Genomic DNA, 10,005 nt, shown 5'->3' with positions numbered 1-10,005 from the left:
TAGAACAGATTGGCATATAGCGTCTGTACTTTTTGGTCTCCTGCTATCACCCGTCTTTTTTGGTGAGTTGTTAATTTTTCTGACTGGTTGTAGTTTTCTGCTGCCCGTTTAACACATTATTCATTTTTTTTAGGGTTCACATACAACCCATTAACAGTCGCGTAAGGAGCGCCCTCTCGCGATGTCAACTTGGCATAAGGGACTGGGCTGATTTTCTCGTTTTGTTTTATGATTTTTCCTGCTCGTTTTGTCGTCGCAAAAAAACCCTAGCCCATTCCCGTCCGCATCCCTGCTGCCGCCGCCGCCGCCCTTCCAATTCCCTCTGCTCCTGCTGCTTCCCTCCACCTCTCCCTCATCCACGCCGTCAGGGGCGCCCCTCAAGCCCCACCTCGTCGGTTCCCCACCTGGGCTCCTTCTCCCCCACCCCGGGCGAGCACCGGACAGGCAGAGGGAGTGCCTTGGTCGAGGGACAACGAGGCTCGCCGGCTGGGCGACTTCGAGCGCTGGAGGCTAGACAGGCAGAGGCAGGGGCGGATCCATGTGGGGGCATGGGTGCCGTCGCGCCATCAAAGGCCTCCACGGCGCCCTCTACCAGGTCACCTCTCTCCAAGATCTCCTTTTTACCCATGTTTTTACCACTCTCCAAGCTCGCACTATTGCTCCGGAAAATTCCCTTTGGAATTGGGGATGAAGCAAATCGATTTCGATTGATTGGCGCCGCGCAGACGACGGGCGTGGGACGGTGCAGGAGGCGTGCCGCGTTTGAGAGCCACTGTGGATTATCTTCGAGGTGTCAGGCGACATTCGCCTCGAGACCTACCTCCGGGTCTCTTCCCACATGACCATTGACGGGCGCGGGTAGCGGGTCAGGCTCACCGACAAGGCGCCGGTAGATTTCTTAATCTGCTCGTTATGGTTCTCCAAATATTTTCAGAGAATAAAACTTGCTGAAGATGGTGCGTGCAGCTTGCCTCTGAACTTGTGATGTCCGGCCATTGCATCTGGGAGGAGCTCCTCTTCAGGAAGAATGCCGAGACGTACGACACTGCTGCGACTGTCGTTCTCGTCCGCGTTTTGACTACACTTCCAGGTTGGCTCTCTACTTCAGTTGCTCGCAGCTAGCAACTCTGAATGCACTTCATCCCGTGTTAATTAACTTTCAGAATTGTGCTGCTTTGTTTATAAATGATGCTGGCCATACTATATGTCTTCGTCTGAAGTGATTCTTCATTGCCCTTGCAGAGTAGCATTGATTTTCTTTAGAAGTACCCTGTGGCCGAGTGTGACATTTGGTTTATCAAATTCTAATGTGATTTTCACTTCAATCAATTAGCAATAGGTAACACTTGATATTGACACTGTTATCTGTAGAATTATTTTTGTAAGATACTTATGTGATTGCCAACAAGTTTCTGAAGATGACTGTGCTCGTGATTAATTGTTTGCTCATAAACCAAATCATCTATATGCACCTGATCAGGGTTAGATGAAATTCAAAGAGTATAATTCTTGTGGTTAATCGTTTTCTCGTAAACAGGCAACTGCGAAGGCAAAATCTACATGTGAGAAGTGCAGATGAGCCCCGCTGTGCTAATTACCCGGTAAGTTCAACTAAGCAAGTTCAGCTATTCCCAGTTTCTCCTCTGCATGTGGTGGTGGTGCTAGCTACTAACTTCTACTATGTTCCTGCATGTACACTCTCATAATTTCCAGGCTGAGTAGTCCGCAACGCAAATCTTATGCTCTCTCATCTTCCCTTGTAAACTACCTAAACATTGATGATTGTAAACCAGCTGTTGATTAATGACTGAATCCCTCATCTGATCCATAAAAAAAAGACATGACGCCATCTTATTTCTTGAAAATGTACATGCCTATCTAGATTTTTTTAGAACAATTTTTTTTACTCGTATGTCTAGGTTGTGACTTGTGAGTTGTGACTTGTGAGTTGTGACTGAGTGTGATTTGAATAATTATTGTGTAGAATTTTAGATTTTTATATTTGTTCTTTGACATATGAGAGTTACATTGTGTGAGTAATTAGGTCATAGAACATTGATTTGATTTATCTTCTGCCAGTAAGCATTGTCCTGTAACAAATGTTCAGTAATGGCATAATCGGATCACATGCTGTAGATGAATGCCTAAAGTGTACATATGCTTTTTTTTTGACCGAAAGCAATACTGTCTAGCTTTTTGAGAAAGCTAAAAGTATGATTACAAAAACAAGCAAAGATGAGGCTGGGTGTCGAAATAGTACAGATCCTGCAGAAGTTCAAATTTGTACTATGAGGGTATTTGCGTGTAGCAAAGTAGGGTGATCATTGCATGGCTTGCCTTCAGTCCTTGGTAGTCATCTAATGTACATAGTATCCTTAAAGTTTCTTCAAGTTGAGGAATGATCAAACTTAATAGCAGACATCCATTGTGATAAGCTATTATTATATTTCATTTATTTGCCGGCTTAATACAGCTACACTGTTGATCTTTACTCCGATTTATCTTGTAGTAACTCCTAACACTCACTTCCTAACACTCACTTATTTGCCGGCTTGATACAGCTACACTGTTGATCTTTTCTCCCATTAAAAAGTCAACTGGTGACGGCAGTCTGTCCACTTTCGTTACAACACATGTTATATTTGGCACAAATATTAAGATGAGAGCGGATATGGATATTTTGATTTTGCATAAACTGCGGAAAGATCTTACAACACAGTTTTAAAATTCCATTTTAATGAATGAGTATTGTGCGTGTATGGGTGGCATCATACTGTATTTCACAGTGCTGAAAATCAAATGCACATTGTTTTCACATAATCACATTGTATTCAAACAATCTGTGTGATATGTGTCATTGTCATCCTTTGCAGTATTCTGAATTGGTTGCTGAAGTACTTAAGTGAAGTCTATTGGTGAAGGAGATGTGAAGAATGATATAGAGCAAGTAGATAAAAACCGCAGTTGTTGGCCCAAGGTAGGCTCCTTCACTCAGAGTATATGTTGGACGGTTTCTTGTTCGACATCAATTTCTGGTTGGAGATTGAACTGTATTCCAGTTTGATTATGTGATTACATCAAATTTGTGCATATTAACTGAAATGTGTAATGCTACAAAGTAGATAGGTTTTCCTAGCATTTTACCACGGGGCGTCTCTTTTGTTTGTTTTCTGCCCCTTGTCTTGTACATTCTCCATTTAATGACATATGGATGGCTAACCAACCATTTTTGTTTGTTTATAACAGTTTTACATGAGTATTCCTACATATAGATGAATACCCTTCTGGTGCTAATCAAGGATTTGATATTCCATTAGCTTTGGTTAACCTGCCTGAGTTAGTGCCTACACGAGGAGCTGAGCAAAAATGCAATGGGGGAGCCCATCTTAGAATTGTTTTCCCTTTTCTTGCAATAGCTTTCATTTTGCAGTATATTAGCTAATTCTGCGCAGGATGATTACATATGCAACATTTGTAAAGGAGTAGACTTGTTAAAAGTTTCAACTAATATTATATGATGCCTGCTGGATTATTTTCTTGTCAAACTGAAATTTAAATGTCCCAATACTATGTTCTATTCCAATTTCAAACTAATTTCCTTGTTGTGGGTTGCATACACAAACTGTAATGCATTTCATTTGTGTTAAATAATACGAGTACGAATTAACACTTGCTAATGGAGCAAACCAGCCAAGTGAATGCTTCTTGTTATAACCAGTTCATCCAATGGAGCGTGCATACCGGTTACATGCATATCCATGTTCCATACACAATGCAAAGCAAGACTGGAAACACACGCTAACAAATCCGACAGAAAGATAAGTGCGCTCAATCACGCAGAGGAGGCGCGCCCAGGGCGCGCCCCAACCACTAGTTATCCATTGTTGATGTGTGCTTTAGGGTGTGATCCGGGTTGCCTCCAGCCGGCAACACTACCAAGTATCGGCACCACTTGTTGATCAAAGACGCTGGCCATCCTCTGAATACTGACTTAGATTACGTGCAACATCTTGGTGGAGACACCCCTTTGAAAAGAGATGCTAACCTGGCCTTACAAGATTTACATTATCGCCCAAATCAAGTCAGGGCTTTTCTGGAATTCTTGATTTTAGGGGCGGCACCTACAAGCCGTACCTGATGTGAAATCAACATGAGCTCCAAAGTACGTGCTTTCTGAATCTCTCTTAAATGTTTTTTTAATCACAGCAAAGGATAAAAGATAGTGTGCTCTTTCTGCAGAACATTCTATTGTATACGCGTCGGGAAAATGCTTCTTGCACAACAAGGGAAATAAATATTCCCCACAAAAAAACAAGGAAATAAATTTGACAATGACCGCATGTAATTTTATTTTTATGATAACATGTTTAGGCCACCAGGATTTCATCAATCACTAAATTATGGTTACGTTTCTGCTCTTTATGAATTGTTTTGTACTCCTTCCATTCTTTATATAAGGTGTATAATTTTCGACACGGTGACCAAGGCACATAATTATAGGCAATTTCGGATGAAATTGCCCTTGTCTAATTCATTGTTTATTGGCAAGTAAATCATTTAGGCTAGGAACACTAGTAGAAAAAATGGCCTTTAGTCCCGGTTCATAAGGGCCTTTAGTCTCGGTTCTGGAACCGGGACTAAAGGGTCGTTACTAAATTTTTTTGAATTTTTTTTGATTTTTAAATTTCTGAATTATTTTAACCTCTAATCTCTAATCACCCCTCATCACTGCTCAATTTAACCTCTAATCTCTAATCACCCCTCATCATTCCAAATCATCTAACTTCCCGAACGGTCACCCATCCTCTCACTACTCCAGCTTGAGCATGCTTAACTTCCGGGTTCTATTCTCCCTCATTTCCAAGTCTGCACTTGTTGTTTTCCTGACAATAGTAAGATGTCAATCCTATTAACCTTCAGGAATTTAGCTTGAGCATGAAGTCACACATTTCACTGTTTGAGTTTGAAACTATTGTTCTAAAAAAATAATAATTATTTAGTAACACTAATAATTCTTGATAAGTAGTTTGACCATAGTTTGACCACAGTTTGACCATAGTTTGACCACAGTTTGACCAGATTTGACCAAAATTCAAAAAAACTGAAATAATTATTTTGTAACACTAATATTTCTTGAATAATTAGTTTGACCATTGTTTGACCAGATTTGACCAAAATTCAAAAAACTTAAATAATTATTTAGTAACACTAATATTCTTGAATAATTATTTAGTAACACTAATACTTCTTGAATAAGTAGTTTGACCATAGTTTCACCAGATTTAACAAAAATAAAAAAACTGAAATTTGAGCATAACTTTTTTTTCCTTTTAGAATATGAGGATTCTAAAAATTTGCAAACAGGCCGTAGGCGGTCAAAATCGGATGCGGATTTTCGTGCTGAACATTTTGATATATTATACGTTTTTTTCTGACATCGTATGCAAAAGTTTAGCCGTTTTACATTTTTCCTACACTTTTTGCAAAACTTGTCCAAATTTAAGTTTTTAAATTTTCCTAACTAGTACATGTAGTAACATAGCTACATCTGGAAGGATTTTAATTTTTGAAGTTTTTATCATTTTCTTTTGCTTTTTACAAAACTGAAAAGGCGATCCACGGGGGGGGGGGGGGGGGGGGTAGAGTTTGAAAATGGGACCTTTGGTACCGGTTCGTGCCACGAACCGATACTAATGCCTCAAACCCCATTAGTACCGGTTGGTAGCTTGAACCGGGACTAAAGGTCTAACCTTTAGTACCGGTTGGTGCCACGAACTGGTACTAATGGGCATCGCACCCTTTAGTCCCGGTTCGTGGCACCAACCGGGACTAAAGGTCCCATTTGAACCGGGACTAATGCTTGTACGGTGCCCTAGCCGCTCGAACCGGGACTAATGCTCACATTAGTCCCAGTTTGTAGTGCAACCGGGATTAATGCTCTTTTCTGGCCGAACCAAAGCCCTGTTTTCTACTAGTGGAAGAAAGAGATGCATGCAATCGGAAGAGATATAGTTTCCTTTATTTTCTCTACAAGGAGAGATACATGCAATCAGGTGAGATACTTGTCTTTTCTGGAGGGTCAAGAATGGAATTACGGGAAATTAGAACAAATGCACCTTTACATTGTGGAATTTTATCAAAAAGCAAATACACCTAATATAAAGGAACGGAGGGAGTAGTTTGCACATGTATTTCTAGCTATTGCGGGCTGTCTTAAGAGTAAGGTGTTCTTCTATTTTATCTATGTTCTTACACATTTTAAATTTTCTATAGCATGAGCGGGCACGACAACGCGCGCATCTCCGGTCTAGTGCCTCCTTATAATTTGAGGAGTTAAATGGTGGCTGGACCTAGCCGAACCCCTATATTAACTCCTATTTTTTTGACCAATTCTTCTTACATTTGTCACATATATGTCAAACTATTGAACGGTATTAATTTCATCAATCATTTGATTGATTCAAACTGAACATACACAACAAATTAACCATAGACATGCATATAGTTCATATCATCGAGCAATTAAATTAAATTAAAACATGCATAGAGTTCATCCAAAAGGTGTCACATCGATCAAAGTTTGATCCAAAATGACCACAACATAGCATGTCTTATGTCGTGGATCGAGCCCAACCAGAGGCATGCAACACGAACTCAAAGGAATGTTGGGGAACGTAGTAATTCAAAAAAATTCCTACGATCACGCAAGATCTATTTAGGAGAAGCATAGCAACGAGCGGGGAGAGTGTGTCCACGTACCCTCGTAGACTGAAAGCGGAAGCGTTAGTTATTGCAGTTGATGTAGTCGAACGTCTTCACGATCCAACCGATCTAAGTACCGAACGTACGGCACCTTCGTGTTCAGCACACGTTCAGCACGATGATGTCCCTCAAGCTCTTGATCCAGTAGAGGGTCGAGGGAGAGTTCCGTCAGCACGACGGCGTGGCGATGGTGTTGGTGATGTGATCCGCGCAGGGCTTCGCCTAAGCACTACGACAATATGACCAAGGTGGTAAACTGTGGAGGGGGGCAGCGCACACGGCTAAGAAACAACTGTTGTGCCTTTGGGGTGCCCCCTGGCCACGTATATAAAGGAGGGGGGAGAGAGGCCGGCGGCTAGGAGGGGCGCGCCATGGGGAGAGTCCTACTTGGACTCCTAGTCCAACTAGGATCCCCCCTTTTCCTTTCTTCCACCGGAGGGAATAGGAAGGAGAGGGAGAGGGAAAGGGAAGGGGGGCGCCGCCCCCTCCTCCTTGTCCTATTCGGACTCCCTAGGAGGGGGGCGCGCAGCCACCCCTGTTGGCTTCCCTCTCTCTCCCATAGGCCCATGTTGGCCCAACACTTCCCCGGGTGGTTCCGGTAACCCCTCGGTACTCCGAAAAAATACCCGAATTACTCGGAACCATTCCGATGTCCAAATGCAACCTTCCAATATATGAATCTTTACCTCTCGACCATTTCGAGACTCCGCGTCATGTCCGTGATCTCATCCGGGACTCCGAACAAACTTCGATCACCAAAACACCACTACAAAAAAAACACTTCCGTGATGATATGTGTTTGTCACAGTAGGTCACGTTTTCTGTCATGCATGTACATCCATGACAAATTTATGACAGAATCAAGATAGTCATACGTGTGCTGTCATAGAAGTGTTCCATGACATTACCAAAATTATCATCACGGAAGTGTCCACTTCCATGACGATAAATCGCGCGTCACAGAAGTGCTTTCGTCAAGGGTGACCGACACGTGGCATCCACCGTAACGGAACGCTGTTAAGCTATCGGGTCCGATTTTGGATCCGATAACCCGTTAACAGCCCCGACCAATCTGGATTTTCCACGTGTAAAATCATCATTGGCTGGAGGGAACACGAGTCGGCTCGCAGCTGGGACAGATGTCATCCACTCATTGGACCCAAAGCGCCTATGATACGTCGACACGTGGCACGGCCCAACAGAGGCCCATTCCTGTGAAAAGGCCGGCCCGTTTGACTTGGTAAAAAGGTGGCGGGCCGGCCCACGGCAAGCCTGTTAACGACATGTTCACATATAGCCCGCTAACCCAGGGCCCGTTTACGGCCTATCCGAATTAGGCCCAGTAGCGTCCAATATAATTCCAGCCCGTTTTAACTTCCGGCCCATGTGTGGCCCATAACGTCTTTCGGCCCATATGAGGCCCTTAGTAACCCTCGGCCCATTAACGACCCATGGTAAAACTGGCCCGTAATGAATAGTGTATCACTTTATACCCATTAACGGCCCATTATACTGTTGGGCCGTTTCCAGCCCATGTTATCTTTCGGCCTTCTCATGGCCCATTTATTCTTGGGCTCATTTCCAGCATTCATTTACTTTCGGCCCGTTACTGTCATTTTCTGCTTGTGGGCCAAATTCAGCCCGTGGTTACAGTTGGCCTGTTTGTGGCCCGTTAATACGTTGGGCCGTTTTCATAGCGTCATCAAATACGGCCGATTAACGACGACCCGTTATGGTCGGCCCATGAACGGACGATTTCAACTCTAGCCCATTTACGGCCATAATGTGGTCTGTTTGGCCCATGTTTGGCCAACCGATCATACGACCCATAGAAGGCCCATTGATGATATGGCCCGTAGAAGGCCCATTGTGTCTATAGCCCGTATAAGGCCCATTGTTTCTACGCCCCGTAGAAGGCCCATTGTTTCTACGGCCCTTAGAAGGCCCATTATTTCTACGGCCCGTAGGAGGCCCATGTTAACTACAGTAAATATGTAGCCCATGGTTAATGTGGCCTAGTTTTAAAAAATAGGCTATTGCGGCCACTAGCAAACCGCGGAAAAAGAACTGCACTGACTACAAGAAAACAAATAAACAAGACAATAAGGAAATAAATAGGCAAGCAACTTATGCTAGGCTATCATGGCTATTACACATATTACATCCAGTGGGCATCAAAGTTCGCCACCAGTGCAAATATAGGGAACAAAGCAGCATATAAACCCGCAGCAAAACAAGTCCAGAACTGAAACCACTTCAGAAGAGCTCAAGAAACAATATCCTGGGTACCCATAATGCTGGCAAGATGCTTAGCAAGCTTATTAACTTTCTCTTGTTTGGCGCTTAAATCCTCCAGCACTTGCTGTTGCACCAGAAAGTATGCATCTGAATTCTGGAGGGACTTCCTCAGTCCTTCAGCTTCCTGTCGCATAATATCTGATCGATGTCTTTCAACTTGAAGTTGGGACTCAAGAAGCCAAACTAATTCAGGCAGCGAGTTCGAAGAGCTGGTGCTAGCAGTAGTAGCCAGTAACTCGAACACTACATCAAGACATGACTTTGGGGTTGTCTTAGTGTCTTCAATATAGTTTTTATCACCTTTCTTGGAGACCAACAGGGATGTCTCACTATCTTGAACCTTATCTGCATTACTTCCTGTATCATTGCATAACGGGGTACTCTTCTCCAATATTTTATCCGCATTCTAAAAGAGAAACAAACAAACACATCACAGGTTTACAATGTAGTATATGAAACTCGTTTTGGTAAACCAGTTCAGTAGTAAGGTGGACAGGATAACAACATGAAACAAACATATATCTATGTAGTATGGTCACTGTATGGTCTATATCATTCTAGTTTATGTTGTCAAATCAAGATAGATACAGTTCGAATCATATCTATTTAAGACAAAGCAGCTTAGACAGAATATAAGTGTGGGAAACTACACAACAATAACAACACTTGTAAGGTGCATGGCATGAGAATATAACTGTTTATTCAATTGAAACTGAAATCAACATAGAGCAAGTTACAACAGCAAGCACGTTAAAGAAACAGGTTTAAAACATACATGTTGCACCATTGGAGTTTCAATTGCATCCTTCAAATTTGAAATTAGTTGGTATGAGTAAATACAGTGATGCAAGAGTAAAGTAGTATGAACCATAGCTACGGAACCTGACCTGAGAACAATTCTTCTTCTGCATTAAGCGTTGACTTGGGGTTCGGAGTGGTGGTCCT

General features: G+C 42.6%; 1 long non-coding RNA gene across 5 annotated transcripts; it reads left to right on the top strand.

The window, feature by feature from the left end:
- Positions 1 to 252: 252 nt before the first annotated feature.
- LOC109735746 (uncharacterized) lies at positions 253 to 3,545 on the top strand. Of its 5 annotated transcripts, none has more exons than XR_012187123.1 (5): positions 253 to 595; positions 726 to 889; positions 967 to 1,090; positions 1,538 to 1,601; positions 2,874 to 3,243. It is a non-coding gene; the product is annotated as an uncharacterized lncRNA (long non-coding RNA). The 5 variants fall into 5 exon arrangements; XR_012187124.1 differs by having other exon boundaries at positions 309 to 595; positions 954 to 1,090; XR_002226210.4 differs by lacking the exon at positions 253 to 595 and adding an exon at positions 3,247 to 3,545 and having other exon boundaries at positions 614 to 889; positions 2,874 to 2,977.
- The last annotated feature ends 6,460 nt before the right edge of the window (positions 3,546 to 10,005 follow it).

The sequence above is a fragment of the Aegilops tauschii genome, chromosome 6, assembly GCF_002575655.3.
Source record: "Aegilops tauschii subsp. strangulata cultivar AL8/78 chromosome 6, Aet v6.0, whole genome shotgun sequence".
Lineage (NCBI taxonomy): Eukaryota > Viridiplantae > Streptophyta > Magnoliopsida > Poales > Poaceae > Aegilops > Aegilops tauschii.
Note: the sequence above shows the minus strand (reverse complement) of the source record. Positions and strands in the feature narration are given on the sequence as shown.